Source organism: Zingiber officinale, chromosome 3B (assembly GCF_018446385.1).
Source record: "Zingiber officinale cultivar Zhangliang chromosome 3B, Zo_v1.1, whole genome shotgun sequence".
In the NCBI taxonomy this organism is placed as follows: domain Eukaryota; kingdom Viridiplantae; phylum Streptophyta; class Magnoliopsida; order Zingiberales; family Zingiberaceae; genus Zingiber; species Zingiber officinale.
The window spans coordinates 119,626,098-119,644,645 of record NC_055991.1 but is presented as its reverse complement, the minus strand read 5'-3'; positions in this window follow the sequence as shown (position 1 = coordinate 119,644,645).

The following is an 18,548-nucleotide window of genomic DNA, read 5'->3' as shown; positions in this document are numbered from 1 at the left end:
TGTGCGATCGCGCGATTCTCCCAATCGATCCACTAATTGATTGGGAGGGGGCTTGTCATAAAGACTCGCCCAATTGATCAGCCGATCGATTGGGCATGAGCCAATCGATCCAACTCATGATTTCGCCCAAAATCAAGTCCAAAACCCCCTAACCCAACATCCGGTCAACTATGACCTGTTAGTACATCATGCCTAGCATCTGGTCACCCTTGACCTGCTAGAACTCAACACCAGATGTCTGATCAAACTTGATCCATCTGGATTTCCTGTGCCTGGCTTCACTTACCTAGACTTTTACCTAGCTTCACTCACTAGGACTTTCGATACTGCCTAGCTTCACTCACTAGGTCTTTAACCTGGCTTTACTCACCAGGATTTTCCGGCTGCCCGACTTCACTCACCGGGACTTTTACCTAGCTTCACTCACTAGGATTTCCTATCTGCCTGACTTCACTCACCAGGACTTCCATTCTGCCTACCTTCACTCACTAGAACTTTCCATCTGCCTGACTTCACTCACTAGGACTTTCCTTCTACCTAACTTCACTCACCAGGACTTTCCCACCTGCCTGGCTTCACTCACCAGGACTTTCCAGTCAAGTATCCGGTCAACCTTGACCTACTCGACTCTTCTTCACAATCTATCCACATGAATAATTGCACCTGCAATCTCCATGTATTGTCAAACATCGAAACTCAAACATCAAGACTCGAGCTTGAACCAATTCAAGCTCAGTCAACCAGGTCAACCTTGATCTAGGGAATATTGCACCAACAATCTCTCCCTTTTTGATGTTTAACAATACATTTAAGTTAGGTTAATCTCATAGCCTCAACTCTCCTTCATGTAGGTGTAGCGGAGGCCGGCAAGAGGGGGTGAATTGCTGAAAACAAAAATAAACTATACTCTCCTCGTGCTTTCAACTCAATTAGTGTAATAGTAAATAAAGCAGTAAAGTAATAAAGCAGCAAACAGAAACGAAACAAGAATTTAACCTGGTTACAACCAAGGAAGTTGTTAATCCAGGGCAATGAAAAGCGCAATAAAAAGAATCTCCTTTACTGAAGGCGGAGAAGCCTTTTACACTTTGGAAGCTTAGAACTATTGCTAGGAATGGCTACACAATTAATTGCTTGAGTTGTTGTCTAATTCCTAGGTCCAGGGGTCTTTTATAGCCCCTGGAAAGTCTATTCCGAGGGTCCAAGGCGCCTCCAACAAGGGTCCAAAGCGCCTCCAGGTAAGTGGTCGGATAGAACTCTATCCGCAGCTCAACGGTCGTTTTGACCAGGCTTAAGGCGCCTTAAACCATGTTGAAGGCGCCTCCAAGGTGGAGGCTCCTTCAACAAGCTTTAAGGCACCTCCAAGTTGGAGGCGTCTCCATTACTTGTTGAGGGCGCCTTGAGTTCAGTTTCCAACCTGATTCTTCCTTTGTTTTGACTTCCAACGCTCCGATCTTTTGGGTGATTGCGGCCAACCGGAATAGGGCTCACTCGAACCCAATTTCCGGCCTTCTCCTCGAGCAGCCTTCCATCCCTGCTTAACGTCCCTCGAACGCCGCGCACGTTCTTCACGCCCACCGGAGTACTCTTCCGCAGCTCTCTCGTTCTTCGGACGCACCGAGCCCGTCGGCTCCCTTCCCGTGCCGTCCTTCTCGCTAGCTGCGTCTTCCGCTCGACTTCCTGTGCTCCTAAGCTCCTGCACACTTAGACATAGGGATCAAACATAAAGCAAGACCTAACCAACTTGGTTGATCACATCAAAACTACCACGGGGTCCAACACTTCATGCCAATATAAGAATGATGGTTTCCTTCATTCTCCTCATTTTCTAGAGGGCAAACTCCCTCTTAGGTAATGAAGGCCTAACTTAACCACACATTCTCCCCCTATTGGTACACATCAAAAACTCTCCCCTTGAAGAGTTACCCACCGTTGTTTATGTTAGGACCTTCGGATGGCTAGAGAGGGGGGTGTGAATAGTCTCCACTAAAAACTCAATTAATTCCTCACAAAAGCTTGTTAGCACAACGGAAATAAGCAAAAAGAAAACTGATGCAAGGAAAAGAAACAACCCACCACTAACACAACAAGGATGTACAAGGTTCGGGGATAACTTGCCCCTACTCCTCGGCGTGTCCGTAAGGTGGACGATCCCTTGATCTTTCGGTAGATCACACCCCGGACAAATTCCGGCTAAGTATTTCTCCTTCTCGGTGGAGTAACCTCTCCACAAAGTCTCAGAAAAGATTTGAAGTGAAGCACAAGACTTACAGATTTAAGTGGCCAAAAGGAATGAATAATAAACTTACAGCCACGATGAAGAACGCAAAGACAGAAGGGATTCCTCAGCCAAGAGCTCAACAACACAGCACTCTTGCTTGATCGATAGAGAGTTTTTCAAAATCCTTACCAAACCTCTCTTCTGCCTTCTTTTTATTCTGCTTCTTTCTCACTGTCTTCAGCCAGAGCCGAATCACTATCACCTGTATCGAATCACTGCGACCAACTCAGGCATCGTCAATCACTCTTCCTCCTCATCTGGTTCTCTGAACTCACACCAATACCATCCATGGTCTTCACTGGTGTCTCTGAGCTCGAACCAATAAGCAAGAATCAAGCTATTGCCAACTGATCGCAGCCAGTGAACGTTGATGCTCCAATTGCACCATTTGCAGCGAAACACAACAGAAAGAGCACTTGGCCTTATTCTTCTGATGGAGCTTAATTTGAAATTAAGCATTGGCACGACACCTGCAACCTGTAACTCAAAAAGCTTGCAGCAGATGGTTAGATCAGGTGAATCAGAAATCGCAGAGAAACAGCAGAAGACAAACGACATCGTTGTGGATCGGTCAACAGACCGATCCATAGCCTTCCGGACCGATCAGGACACATCCTGATCGGTCTGGGATGATGCTGATCGGTCTGTGGACCGATCAGCCTATGGGTGGATCGGTCCACAGACCGATCCCCCCTATTGCTCTGAATCCTATCGCTACTTACTGATCGGTCACCAGACCGATCAGATAATCCACAGAATGTTCTGTGTGGTTACTGATCGGTCACGAGACCGATCAGATAATCCACAGAATGCTTCTGTGTGGTTACTGATCGGTCACGAGACCGATCAGATAACTAATGTATCACTGGATCGGTCGACAGACCAATCCAGTCAGCCAAAGTATCACTGGATCGGTCAACAGACCGATCCAATGCCTCTGTTAGTTTTAGAGCTTCCCAACCCTAAACCCTAATGTTTTCCTGGTCCAGAGAACGAGCTACCGAGCCCTCTCTGACCTAGTATGGAGAACAAGCTACCGAGCCCTATCCGACTTCCACGTCCGGTCCAGAGACCGAGCTACCGAGCCCTCTCTGACCTAGTCCGGAGAACGAGCTGCCGAGCCCTCTCCGACTTCGTCCGGTCCAGAGAACGAGCTACCGAGCCCTCTCTGACCTAGTCCGAAGAACGAGCTATCGAGCCCTCTCCAACTTCGTCCGGTCCAGAGAACGAGCTACCGAGCCCTCTCCGACTTCGTCCGGTCCAGAGAACGAGCTACCGAGCTCTCTCTGATCTAGTCCGGAGAACGAGCTACCGAGCCCTCTCCGACTTTGCGTGCCAAGTGTCCGTACTTGGACTTTTCCTCTCCACATGATCAACCTTGATCATTAATCAGTCTGAGATTAATTAATATCTGATACAAACTTAAATCAGTGTCAACATCAAAACAACAGCCAGGTCAGACTATATCAACAGTTTACAACTTCACTCGATGTTTACAACACAATAACGAAGGTCCCATACCCTTCATTATTCTTAACGCTCATCCTTGAGCATATACCACTTGGTATATTCACACACGATTCAAATGAAGGTCTCATACCCTTCATTGCCATCAAATGCTCATCCGTGAGCATACGCCACCTGAATAATGAAGATATCCACTCTCTATTATATTCAAACGCCCAACCTTGAGCAATTTCGCTAAAGAAGTTTAACCACCTTCCAATGTGTATGAAAAATATATTTTCATGTTCTTAAAGAGTAATTCCCCCTAAAGACATGCACGTAACTTCTGTCATTGCACCAACAATGACTTGGAATCCCTAAATCTTTAGGAAACTCAAAATTTAGAAGTTTTGAGGTTCAAAAATTCAATATTGAAACAAACCTCAACCTAAACCTCTACTTAGTCTCCCTTAACCAATCAATCCTTATTTTCATCATGAAAACTCCCCCTGAATGTATACAAATGTGTTTTGAGAGGTAAGGAATGGTTACCTAGACTAAAGGTGGTTCAAAATGCTGAAATCAAGCTTTCCCAGCCAAAATCAGCATTCCCAATCGATTGGAGTTGGGTCCCAATCGATTGAACCTGCTTGAATCGATCAATTGATCGATTCAGCTAGTGTAGATCGATCGGTGGATCGATCCAGCGAGCTTCTGCTCACGAGAAAAGCCTTCTCAATTAATCGCCCGATCGATTGAGGCACTCCAATCGATCGGGTGATCGATTGAAGCTCTAAAATTCCATTTCAGTCAACTTTAGAAACTCCCCAAAAATTCTACAAAATTCTAAAAATCGTGAAAATTCATGTAGACACTGCTTAGGGGATACACTATCAAGAAAAAATAGTTTCTATGAAAATACTTTCTATTTTCCAAGATTGATACAAACTTGAAAACTTGTAAAAACTTTAATGTTTTCTTCTAGTTTGTGTCTAACATTTCAATGATGATTACTATCAAAAGATAGTCTTCATCAAGGTTTTCTAAAAGCATTTTAAAATGATTTTCAAAACCAATATCCAACCATGTTCTTTGGGCTCAATGCACATGACTTGTACATTAACTTTCCCAATAATATACCAACATCCCAACTTAGCATTTCTTTAGACTTAATTTCTTGTGCCAATTAAAATTATATCCAAATACTCAAATTATGCCACATCTTACTCTTTCCAAGAGTAACCCACCAAACCTTATCATTTTCAAAGGTTAACAATAACCTTGAAAATGCTCTTAGAGTGCCAACTTCATCATGATTGGGTTAACTACCCTTTCAATTAGAGTTGACACTCTCTAACCCATCTAAGGGATAGAGAAAATGCTCCTAGGAACCCAAAATCTATTGGTGCTCCTTAGATGCTTTAGGTATTCACTAGGAATGACCTCTCTAGATACCTTCCTAGTGACCTTGTTAGGCTTCTTAGAAGCCTTGGTCACATTTTCTAGATCAACTCTAGGAATTTCTTCCCTTGTGACCTTCTTTGTGACTTTCTTGGACTTCTTAGAATTCTTAGTCACTTTTGTTGCAAAATACTCTTAGGAATAACTTTCCTAGTATTTTTGACTTGACCATTTGACCTAGGGTTGGTTCCATAATTATATAGAACCATATGATACGAAGGCACATCCTTTTTAGTTTTAGGTTTGTATCCCATACCTATTTGACCATTGGATGACCCTTGTTGTCCTAGACCTAGGTTTTGACTCTTGAATCCTTGTGTATCATTTGTGATTTTTCTAAGAGTCCTCTCCAATTTATCAAGTCTTGACCTTAAGACTTGCTTTTCTCTCCATAATTCCTCAACCTTGGATTTTTCACTAAAACTTTGATTTTTCTTTTTCTTAGGTAAATACCTAAAATCCTTAGGATTACTTCCTAGTTGGTTATCTACCTTCTTAGCCCTAGATTGAGTGGTTTTAGCATGAAGAGCCATATGTTTTTCTTTAATGCTATCATGCTTCCTATTTTTATGATAAATAGCATTAAAATGATAAAAATTGGAATTATCATGCTTTTTACCATTATTTAAATGGGTAGGCTCAATAAATGATACCTTTCGTTTTACCTTGGAAGCTCCCCCTTGAGTTGTGCTTCCTCCTTAAGCCTTAACCGCTTTCTTCCCCTTGGGACATTGACTCCGATAGTGTCCCCTTTGATTGCAAGAAAAGCACACAATGTGCTCCTTGCTCTTCTTTGTTCCGGGAGCGGTCTCTTTGGGTTTCTCCTTGCCCTTAGATGCCACTTGGCCCTTCTTCTTGGCCAATTTAGGGCACTTGCTTTTGTAGTGTCCATGCTTCCTACATTCAAAACATATAATATGATTTTTAATTTTAATTAAACTATTTATACCTTCATGTGTAGGGATGGCATCCTCTCCATTTGATTTCGATGTAGAGGCTTCCTCTTGATCCGAAAATGGTTTTCCTCCCATTGATTTGACTTGACTTGTGGAGGTGGAAACTTCTTCATCCTCTTCTCCTCTTGACTCGGATGTGGAGACTTCTCCTTCTTGATTCGGTGTCAATGAAAATTGCTCCCCCTCAATCCTAGAGGTGGAGGCTTCTTCATCTTCATCTTGTATATGGAACAAAGAGTATGCTCCCTCTTTGCTCTTCTCATTGCATTCCTTTGAAGATGAGACTTCTTGGACTTCCTTTTTGGAAGTTGAGCATCTCTCAACTTCGGAGTCCTCTTCTTCTTGTATTTTCTCCAATGAGTCATCCTCTTTGGATTTTTCTTGAATTGGTACAGTGGAGGGTTCTTCATGAAGCTTTGACAATTTACTCCATAGATCCTTAGCATCTTGAACTTCTCCAACTTGAGCTAAAATGTTGCTTGGCAATAAATTGACCAATAGCTTGATCACTTTATCGTTTGCCTCGCTCCTTTGAATTTGCTCTTGGCTCCATTTATTCTTCTTGAGAACCTTGCCCTTGGAGTTTGTTGGAACTTCAAAACCTTCCATTAGAGCAAACCATTGCTCTATCTCCATCATAAGAAAATTTTCGATTCTTGATTTCCAAGAATCGAAGCTTGAGGATACATATGGTGGAGGCACCCTCGTGTCGAATCCAAGCCCGTCTTGGAATTCCATGTTGGAGTTGAGCTTGATGAAATCTTTGACTTGAAGAATTTTGCTCCAACTTTTTCACCCTCTAGCTTTTTGCCCCTTCCGCGATGATTCCGGTGAAGAGCAACCTTGCTCTGATACCACTTGTTGGGACCAAATATGTAGCTAGAGGGGGGGTGAATAGCTCTTCGCGCTCGTCGTGCTCTTCGTTGCTTGTTTCTTCAAAGATGTGCAGCGGAAATACAAGAAACAACATATACAACGCTAACACGTAGATTTACTTGGTATCCACCTCAAGAAGAGGTGACTAATCCAAGGATCCACACACTCACGCACCCTCCACTAATAAAACACTCCTTTATGGTAACTACCAAAGGCGGAGAAGCCCTACAAGTTCACACTACAAGAAGAAAGGGAAAGGAAATAAAATATAAGCAAAAGCTTACAAGTTTGCACAAAAAAACCCTAACCCTAGCTTTCTTCTTCTTGCTGTAGATCCGCCTCTTGACTTGAAAAGACCTTCAAGAACTTCAAGAGTTGACGGTGAGAACTCTGCGGAGAAGCTCTAGAAGCGTTGTGTAAATCTGAGATGAAAATTGTGAGCTCTGCCGAAGATGAATGCACGCCAACAGCTATATCCTGCGCCAACGGTCGGATCCCAATCGATTGGATTGCTCCCAATCAATCGGGGAGACTTTGGATCGATCCAGCCCTTATCGCGAAAAAACAAAGCCTCCCAATCGATCACCCGATCGATTCGAGGCTCTGGATCGATCGACCGATCGATCCAGAGCTGTTCTGTGCGATCGTGCGATTCTCCCAATCGATCCACTAATCGATTGGGAGGGGGCTTGTCGCAAAGACTCGCCCAATCGATCAGTCGATCGATTGGGCATGAGCCAATCGATCCAACTCATGATTTCGCCCAAAATTAAGTCCAAAACCCCCTAACCCAACATCCGGTCAACCATGACCTGTTGGTACATCATGCCTAGCATCTGGTCACCCTTGACCTGCTAGAACTCAACACCAGATGTCTGATCAAACTTGATCCATCTAGATTTCCTGTGCCTAGCTTCACTTACCAAGACTTTTACCTAGCTTCACTCACTAGGACTTTCGATACTGCCTAGCTTCACTCACTAGGTCTTTAACCTGGCTTCACTCACCAGGATTTTCCGACTACCCGGCTTCACTCACCGGGACTTTTACCTAGCTTCACTCACTAGGATTTCCCATCTGCCTGGCTTCACTCACCAGGACTTTCCCACCTGCCTGACTTCACTCACCAGGACTTCCATTCTGTCTACCTTCACTCACTAGGACTTTCCATCTGCCTGGCTTCACTCACTAGGACTTTCCTTCTACCTAGCTTCACTCACTAGGACTTTCCCACCTGCCTGGCTTCACTCACCAGGACTTTCCAGTCAAGTATCTGGTCAACCTTGACCTACTCGACTCTTCTTCACAATCTATCCACATGAACAATTGCACTTGCAATCTCTATGTATTATCTACATGTATTGTCAAACATCGAAACCCAAACATCAAGACTCGAGCTTGAACCAATTCAAGCTCAGTCAACCAGGTCAACCTTGACCTAGGAAATATTGCACCAACATTAATGGGTAAGACCCTCCTCTTACAAATATTTGAATTTGTATACGTCCACATTAACGTGGCATACAAAATTCACAGTATTTGAGGTATTGGTGAATTTAAATGATATTATTTTGAGGAATCAATATTATTTTAAATTTCTAAAATTTTGACCAAATATTTGATTGAAGATAAACCAACTATTAATTTTATTTGTCATAAAGATAGGTTGACAAGATAATAAAATTAATAGATAAAATCTCCTCTTTGAATTTGTATACGCCCACACTAACGTGACATACAAAATTCACGGGGATTTTGAGATGTTGGTCTTGACCAAATATTTTTGTGATTCTTAGGATTTCAAATGTTTTTCAATCCCCTAGCTGTTATACTATAGAATAGACTTAGTAGTCCCAATTATAATGATTGGAAAACTTGGACACTAAGGTGGACTGTCCTCTCAGAACTGAGAACAATAAAGGTGTATTTTATTCATTAGTTGTTGAAACATGTTTAGTGGTGTTATCTACTGGTACCTGGTGTGTAAATACGGGAGCCACTGATCATGCCTGTAATTTATTGCAGGGGTTCCAGGAAACCCGACAACTATATGAAGGGGAAATCACCGTCTACATGGGCACTACTGCAAAAGTAGCAGTTGTTGCAGTGGAAAATGTTTATCCTCTGATAGGAATAAAACATGGATTTTGAGAAATTATCTTTACTCACTAAGTTTTAGAAAGAACTTGATTTCAGTTTCTAAAACTATTCAAAGAACTTGATATTCTGTCTATTTTGATAATAAAGTTGTTATCAAGAAAAATAGGGAAGTTATCTGTTCTGGTATGTTGGTTGGCAATTTATATATTCTAAATCCAAAAACTCCCACGATGCAACAAATGGAAATTAATAACACATCTTCTAACTCTAATAAGAGAAAACAACCTTCGGAAATGAACCAATCATATCTTTGGCATCTAAGGCTAGGTCATATTAACTTGAGTAGGATTCAAAGGATAATAGCCGATAAACTTTTGGGTTCATTGGTGGTGGAAAAATTTCCAACATGCGAGTCTTACTTGGAAGAAAAAATGACCAAGAGGCTTTTTAAGACTAAGGGGTATATAGCCAAAGATATGTTGGAATTATTCTGATTTGTATGGACCTATAACTATCCAGGCAAGAGGTGATTTCGAATATTTCGTCTCTTTTTAGACGACTATTAGAGATACGGGTACATTTACATGATGCGCCGTAGGTCTGAGTGCTTTGATAAGTTCAAAGAGTACAAGGCAGATGTGGAGAAACGTCATGGCAAAAGTATCAAAACACTACGGTGAGATCGTAGTGACAAGTACCTCTTAGGAGAGTTCAAGAGTCACTTATTAGAAGTCGGGATTCAATCCCAACTGACTGCACCTGGTACCCCCCAACAGAATGGTGTGGTAGAACGAAGGAATAATACTCTTATGGAAATAGTTAGATCAATGATGAGTTATTCAGAATTACCAAATTCGTTTAGAGGATATACTCTGGAAACGGAAGTGAACATAGTACCTTCTAAGTCAGAATCCTTTACTCCCATAGAATTGTAGAATGTGCGTAAGCCTAGTCTGTAGCATATTCGGATTTAGGGTAGTCCAACATATATGCTAAAGGGAGACATTGAGCAGGAGTTCACTTGTTTGTGGGTTATCCTAGAGAAACGAAAGGAGGTTTATAGTCTTAAAAATCAGAAAGTCATTGTTAGCACCAATACCTGATTTTTAGAAGAGGACTATGTAATGAACCACAATCCCATAAGTAAATTTGTTCTTAAGAAAATAATAAAGGACACGTCTAATCTAGTACCAACAGTACAAGATGAGATACCATAAGAAACTGTAACACGTGTCACAAATAATACACAACTACAGACAGTGCCTCGTCGTAGTGGGAGAGTTGCTAGGCAACCTGAAAGATTCATGTTTTTGGGAGAGTCGTTAGACTTGATCCCAGGTAAACATGAACCTGATCCCCGAACATATGCCGAAACACTCAAGATAAAGATGCAGCATCTTGACAAAGAGTAATGAATTCAGAAAAAGAATCTATGGATTCTAACAAAGTTTGAGAGTTTGTAGAACCACTAAATGGTGTAAAATCCATTAGGAGTAAATAGGTCTACAAAATAAAAAGAAGGACAGACGGAAATGTGGAAACTTTCAAAGTAAGGCTTGTTGAAATAGGGTATCGATTATTAGGAAACCTTTTTACCGGTAGTCATGCTTAAGTCTATCTAGATTCTTTTATCTATTGCTGCTCATATGGATTATGAGATTTAGCAAATAGATATCAAGACAACTTTCCTTAAATGGAAGTCTTGAAGAAAATATCCATATAAAGCAACCAGAGGGATTCATTGCAAAAGGCAAAGAGCATCTTGTATGTGCTCAATTGGTCTATGGACTGAAGCAAGCTTCTAGGTCTTGGAACATCCGGTTGTAATCCAGTCTTATAGATTTATTAAGTGTTCGGATGAGTCTTGTGTATACAAGAAGTGTGATGGAAACGTGGTGGTATTTCTTGTACTATACGTAGATGACATTTTTGATAGTTAGAAACAATATCAAAGTGTTATCGGAGTAAGGGTATGGTTGTCCAAGCAATTCGATATGAAGGACTTGGGAGAATGCGCACATATTCTCGGGATCAAAGCGATAAGGGATGGCAAAAAAATGATGTTGTGCTTATCCCAAGTTTCATATATCGATACAATCCTAGCTCATTTTAGCATGCAAGATTCCAAGAAAAGTTTTCTACTTTTTAGGCATGGAGTATCTTTATCTAAAGAGATGTCTCCGAAGACATCAAAAAGAGATAGAAGATATGAAGGCAGTTCCTTATGCTCCAGCTGTAGGAAGCCTAATGTATGTTATGTTATGCACGAGACCGGATATCTATTTTACCATGGGCATGGTTAGCAGATATCAAAGTAATCCAAGACAGAGACATTGGACTGTCGTAAAGCGTAAAGATTATATGTCGATTTACCAAGCAGATGATTTGATCCCTGTGGGTTACACGAATTATGACTTCCAATCAGATAGGGGCAATAGTAAGTCGACCTCGGGGTTTTGTGTTTACTTTAGGAGGTAAAGCCATAACAATGGAGGAGTGATAAGCATAGATGCTTTTCAGACTCCACCATGGAAGCTGAGTATGTGGCAGCCTCTGAGGCAACCATAGAAGCTGTATGGCTCAGAAACTTCATGATGGACTTAGATATGATTCCTGATTTGCCCAAAAATTATTACAGTGTATTGTGATAATAAGTGGTGCAGTAGTAAACTCGAAGGAACCACGAACCCATAAGGTAAGTAAACACATAGAGCGAAGTACCACCCAATACGAGACATCGTATAATGAGGAGAAGTTGTTGCCGCCTAGATTGCATCAGATGATAACCTGGGAGATCCATTCACTAAGTCCCTTAAGGCAAGAGCTTTTGATGGGCATGTTGAAGGGTTGGGAATCAGATGTATGGCAGGGTATATAGCAGCATAGTCTTTTAGTATAAGTGAGAGATTGTTAGAGTATATACTAAAAGTCTAGCTTTTGTATAAACATATAAGAATCAGATTGGTCAAATGCCTACATTTATGCTAAGTGTAGTTGTCCATTTAATTTATATTGTAGATAACATGGTGTGAGGAGACACACAAAAGATCATGTTATCAGATCCTTATAAATTATAAACAGTTGCTCATAACCAAGATGGAATGGGACAAACCATTAGAGTGGTTGTAGTGTAATTAGGTATTAGTTTATCTTGACTAATAAATTACACTAGTACACTGTGAGTGTATTGAGCAGGACCAATTGAGATAGTATCTTTTTATACTGACTATATAAAAGAACAATACCTCTGTTATTATGGAAGTGTGTACTCTTAATCATGATATAATAACAAGCACATATACTTAGTATTTATTTCTTTGATTTATCAAAGGGTGTGATTTAGCTCGTTAAATCAATATGCACGATAAGTTAGGAACTGGTATTATTTATATGGTGTGTTGTTGATTATAGAATGAAACTGTGTCCTAGTAATCTAGGTTGATGATGTCTCCTTGAGGAGCTCATAAGGATTATCATGTAAACCCTGCAGGTGGACTTAGTCCGACATGACGATAAGGTTGAGTGATATTACTCTTGGAGCCAGATATTAATTAAGTGAGTTGTCAGTAACTCATTTAATTAATGGACATTCAATATCTTAAACACAGGGAGATTAATGCACTCATAATAAGAAGGAGCCCATAATGTAATTTGGGATTGGTGCGGTAGTTCAATAATAACTCTTTAGTGGTATGAGTTATTATTGATGAACTTGAGTTGGGTGTTCGGGGCGAACACAGGAAGCTCAAGCTCATCGGGAGATCAAAACCAATTTCTCCTCTCGGTCCCTGTCGTAGCCTCTATAAAACTTTGTATCCACAAAGTCCACTTCTTACCCAAGTAATAGGCTGGACACAACCTTGCTTGGAGTAAGGGGGCCGACCAAGCAATGGCTTGGAGCTCAAGTAGTGGCTGGCCAAGCCATGCTTGGTGACTAAGCATGGGGTCGGCCATAGGAATAGGAATAAAGGAGATTTTAATTTTTGTTAAAATCTTTCCTTTTGGAGTCATTCATAAAGGGATTTAAAAGAGAAATTTTAATTTTAAAAATTTCCTTTTATAGTCATCCTCATGGTTTTAAAAAGAGAGTTTTAGATTTTAAAATCTTTCCTTTTATAGCTACCTACAAAAGATTAAAGAGAGATTTTAATTTTGTTAAAATCTTTCCTTATTTGTAGTTGTCTATAATGCTTAAAAGAAAGATTTTAATTTTTGATAAAATTTTTCTTTTATGAAACCATGTTTTAAAAGGCGAAGTTTTAATTAATCTTTTTTATTTTTGTAGTTATCTACATGCTTTAAAAGAGAGAGATTAATTTTAAAACTTTTCTTTATTGCCATGTACAATAGGAAATTTAAAAAAGAGATTTTAATTGTTATTAAAATTTCCTTTTTTAAAGGGAGGCCACAAATAAGGAAGTTTTAATTATGTTTAAAATTTTCTTTTTTGTAAATAACATGGTTTAAAAGGAAGCTTTAATTTTTATTGTAAAAAAATTTTTCCTTTTTAGCATACCATGATTAAAAGGAAGTTTTAATTAAACTTTCCTTTTTTGTCTTGATCAAGGATTATAAAAGAGAAGGAGAGGGTGCCTCATGGGGAGATAAACCTATTCTATTCCTCTCTCTTTTCCTTGGTATGGTCGACTCCCTCTCTTCTCCTTACTTGTGGCCGACCCTGTCATCCCCTCTTCCATCAAGGGCCGGCGACACAAGTAATGTTCATCTTCATCTAGGACATACAAGGGACCTCTCTTCCTCACCTTTGGCTGGAAGCAAATTCATCCTTACTTTGCTAAGGTCGGCAGAACAAAGAGAGGAAGAAAGCTTGTGTTCGGTTGCTTGGAGGAGAAGAAGAGGAGAAGGTAATTTCTTATTTTGGCATCCCTTGATGGATCAAGAGTCTTAGAGAAGAAGAAGTGGTCCCGGTGGAATTCATCTTGGTAGATCGTCGCCCACACAACGTCTAAGAGGAGGTGAGGAATACAACAGAAGATCAAGAGGTCTTTAGCTACAAAGAAAGGTATAACTAGTTGTCTTATTCCGCATCATACTAGTTTTTTTTGTATGGATTTTGAAATACCAAACACAAGAGGCTAACGATTCTAGGTTTTGAATTTATGATTCGATTTTGTGTTTCTTTTATTTTTTTTACGATCTTGTGATTCGATTGTTCTTAGTGGTTAAACCTAGGGTTACTATAAGGAGATTAAATATTAAATTTCGTTGAAAGGCTTTGTTTAGGAAGTGGTGGATGATCCCATACCCAAGAAGGTCTAGTGTCTCGTCATGTTTAACCTGGAAGTCGATCCTTGAAATAAATATTTAATGAACTTTGTAATATGGGTGAATTTGGATTAATAATGTTAAGCATCATTTGTGATCCAAGTCTAAACCTCTAAAGAACAGATAAGTTGAATTTGGAATCGATAATGTTAAGTTCTGTTTGTGATTCCAAATTTAATTTCTAAAGAACACAATAAGTTGTTAGGAATGGTTCGAGACTTGTACAAAATTTTTATACAGGGGAACCAGTACGATATTCCGAGTAGAAACCAACAACATCTATATGCGAAGTTCAATAGTGCGTATATTGATTGTCTTTTGTGAGATTTTTGAAAAACATGGTCACCAGTAAGGGTACACCTATGGATCCACAGAAGATAGAAGCCGATACTAGTTGGGAGTAGTCGTAGTCTATACAGGAGACTCGCAGCTTCCTTGGTCTGGCTGGATATTACTGGAGATTGGTTGAGAGTTTCTCCAGCGTTGTTATGTTGTTGACTTGACTGTTTAGGATGAGTGTGGAATTTTCCTGGACATATCTTTTTGAGATCAGTTTCATGAATTGAAATGAAAAGCTGATAACTGCACCGTCTTAGATTCACCTTCTTGTGTAGACGCATTTATACTCTACGCAAAAGTATCATATTAGGGGTTAGGTGCAGTTCTGAAGCAGCACGGTCAAGTAGTACTATATTCTTCTCGTCAGCTGAAAGATTGTGAGAAAAATTTTTCGACTCATGATCTGGAGTTAGTAGCTACTATTTTCATGTTGAAAATATGGTGACATCTTAATACGGGATTCATTATTTTGTGAGAAATTATGTGTATTCTTGAGTTAGATCTAGTTCGGAAGGAGTTACTTCAGGAGGCACATCGACCCAGATTTACGATACATGCGGGTGATACCCGATATAGAGAGTCTTGAAAAGTTCCTACGGGTGGAACAACAGAAAGAAAGACATCACGATTTTGTAGCTTGATGTCTAGTGTGTCAGCATGTGAAGGCTGAACATTGGTGGCTAGCAGGATTATTTCAGTAGATTCGGATACTGGATTGGAGTGAGCGCATGTTATGATGGACTTTATTGTGAGATTACCTAGGACACGGAGAGAATATGATGTGTTGGGTGATCATTGATGGGTTGACTGGATTTGTTTCCTTTCTATCAATCTATAGGACAGATTCTTTGGATCGAGTAGTAGGGTTTTACTTTAGAGAGATTACCGGACTTTATGTTATACCTCTGAGTATTGTATCGGATTGAGGTTCGTGATTCGCCTCACGACAGTGGCAGATTTTATAGTAGATTTTGGGTTAGGAGTTCTACATTAGTATAGATTTTCACCCTCAGACTAATGGATAATTTGAGCGCTCTATACAGATGTTGGAGGATCTGTTGATAGTGGAATATGGATTTCAAAGATAGTTTATTTACTCATAGTTGGTTAGGTTGCAGTGTGGGAGTAGCGGAAGCAGGATGAGCTCATAACCCACAGAATCATCCCTTGCAGTTGGAGATTTGTTAATGATATTTGGATGGAGTAGTTTATGAGTATGTTATTGATTGTTACCCATAGATGTGGATCCTTGAATTGAGCAGTAAATTTGGGGACCAAATTTTTATTAGTGGGGGAGAATGTAAAATACAGTACCTAAATAATAATTAAATAATCAGATTAATTGACAAATAATCTTATTAGATTTTATGGGAGTTTTTAGAAATTTTTCGGGAATTAAACAGAGTCCGTATGACACGTTTTAAGGGGATCAATTAATAGGTTGTGAGAAAGGATGTTTTGCTATCCCAATTAAGTTGGGAGTTGATTAAGGAATGAACTTTGGGTTTGATTGAACTAACCCTAGGTATTTAATTCTTTTCCTTGATTCCCTTCTTCACTTTCCCGATTTCTTCTCATCGTAGACACCAACCCGATCACGAGCCTCTCCTCTTCATCGCCGCCTACTGGCCGACGCCGCCGGTGTGTAGCCACTGGCATCATGTCATTGCATGCATGCCGACGACCATGTCTCCCTTGTGGTTGAGAGGGTCGTTGGTCAGGGCTGCACGCTTGACCACTCATGGGTAGTGGTGGCTGGAGCGTGTCGCTTGTCCTGTCGTGCCACACTCAGCCACTCATGGGTAGTGGCGGCTGGAGTAGTGAGCAGGGACCCTATTGCTACGTAGCTAGATAGGTACTATGCAAACTGTTCACTCGGTCACTCGAGAGTAGTGGCGGTTGGAGTGTCGTACAGTTGTCATCAATCTGGCCTCTCGACCATACAGGGGTCGTGGTGCAGAGGGGTGAGCGGGGTGACCATCCGTGCATACGCTGTTGTTATTATACTTGTGCTGCTGGTTGTTTACTTATGTTGTTATTGCTAGCTTATGCTGCTGTTGATTACTTATGCTGTTATTGCTAGCTTATGTTGCTATTGCTTATTTATGTTGTTGCTAGTTTATGCTGTTGTTGCTTATGCTGTTATGCTTACATATGTTGAGATATACATCTGTTGTATGTGTTTAGACACTGACTCACTTATTGGTATTATGTATATACCTCACATCCCTTGTAGTTATGGGCAGTACTATAGCAGATCTTTGCTACTTGTGACATTCTATTACTAGCCTAGGATATAATTTCAAGTATGGACACTTATTATGATATCACTGTAGTATTTGCTATTTCCCTACGAGACTGTATAATTTTGTATCTCTAGTTCTTTACTATACTCATGCACTATTTGTCTATTACCCACTAAGTCTTTATACTCACCACCCCGTAAACTGGTTATTTCGCTAGGTAGCAGGTAGATGATTTATGGAGTCGCCTGGAGATTCTGTCCGCCAGTCCCGTGTCACACCGAGCTACTCCTACCATTAGTGTTTCCGTTCGCATATTTGGTTTTGTACTTGTTCTCGTATTTGTATATTTTATATAGAGTTTGTCTTGTATTTGATGTGTTGATTATGTGTCAACTCGGGTCAGCTCGTAGTTAGTTGTTCTGGTGTTTATGTTCCTTATGTTGTGATTTTCGCTGCGTTATGTTTCAGCAGTGTGAGCTGCATATTAAATCTGCGTGGTTGTGTTATTTATCTAGCCGTGTGGGCTGTTATATACTGTTGATGAGTATGTCTATGGTTATATGTACTTATCCTTAATATTATCACCGGTATAGGGGAGATGCTGCCGAATTTTTCTCGGTAGGGACTCCTTTGGGGGTGTGACATTTTTACAATTTACAAATCTCAAGTACTATACTGTAGAAATTGATGAAGTGTGGTTCGAGCGGGCTGAATGCATACTAGATTAGATTTAAGTAGGAAATGTATTTGATTTTTGAAAGCTTTGCAGGATGCATGTATTTTCATTGAATGTAATTTATGGATATTGACTTGATATGTATCTCTACAATATCTATTAGACTCTTGCCCGATCACAATTTACAAATAGCAAGGACAAAAAGTGTTATTACAGCAGTTTTAGCTTAAATGACATCAGTTTTGAAACATTGTCGTTAAGTGATATTACATCGGTCAAAGACCGTTGCCAAAATTGATGTTATTAACATATATTACATCGGTCTTATACCGTTGTTGAAAACGGTATCGTTAAGTGATACTACATCAGTTAATAACCGATTTCGAAATCAGTGTCGTTAAGTGATACTACACTGGTTACAAACTGATGTCTAAAATGTTAGACCTTTTACAGCGCCTTCATAGACACTGGTCGATTTTGTCATAGACACCGATGGAAAACCGCTGTCTATAAGCATTTTTCTTGTAGGGGAAGTTCATGTGCTAGTAAGGAAACTGAGTCATCTGTCAATAATAATTTAGATTTATGGCTGGAGACTAGTGAGGGACAGAAAGGGGAAAGAATATTGGGAATGAGTTCTTTAAGCAAAAATCATAGAGTTTCTCATAAATTCTTTTCCACCCTAGCAGCAGTCACGACAAAGATCGATACCTTAACTAAAGAGGTTTCGCATTTAAAGGGTGCAATATTAGAAAGAGATGAAGAAAGAAGAACTAGAGATGCAGAAATGAGAGCCAGAGATGAAGAAATTAGAGTTATGTGCCAACAATAAGATTTAATTATGAGACATCTTTAGTTAAGTTCTACTCCTTCCGATTTCG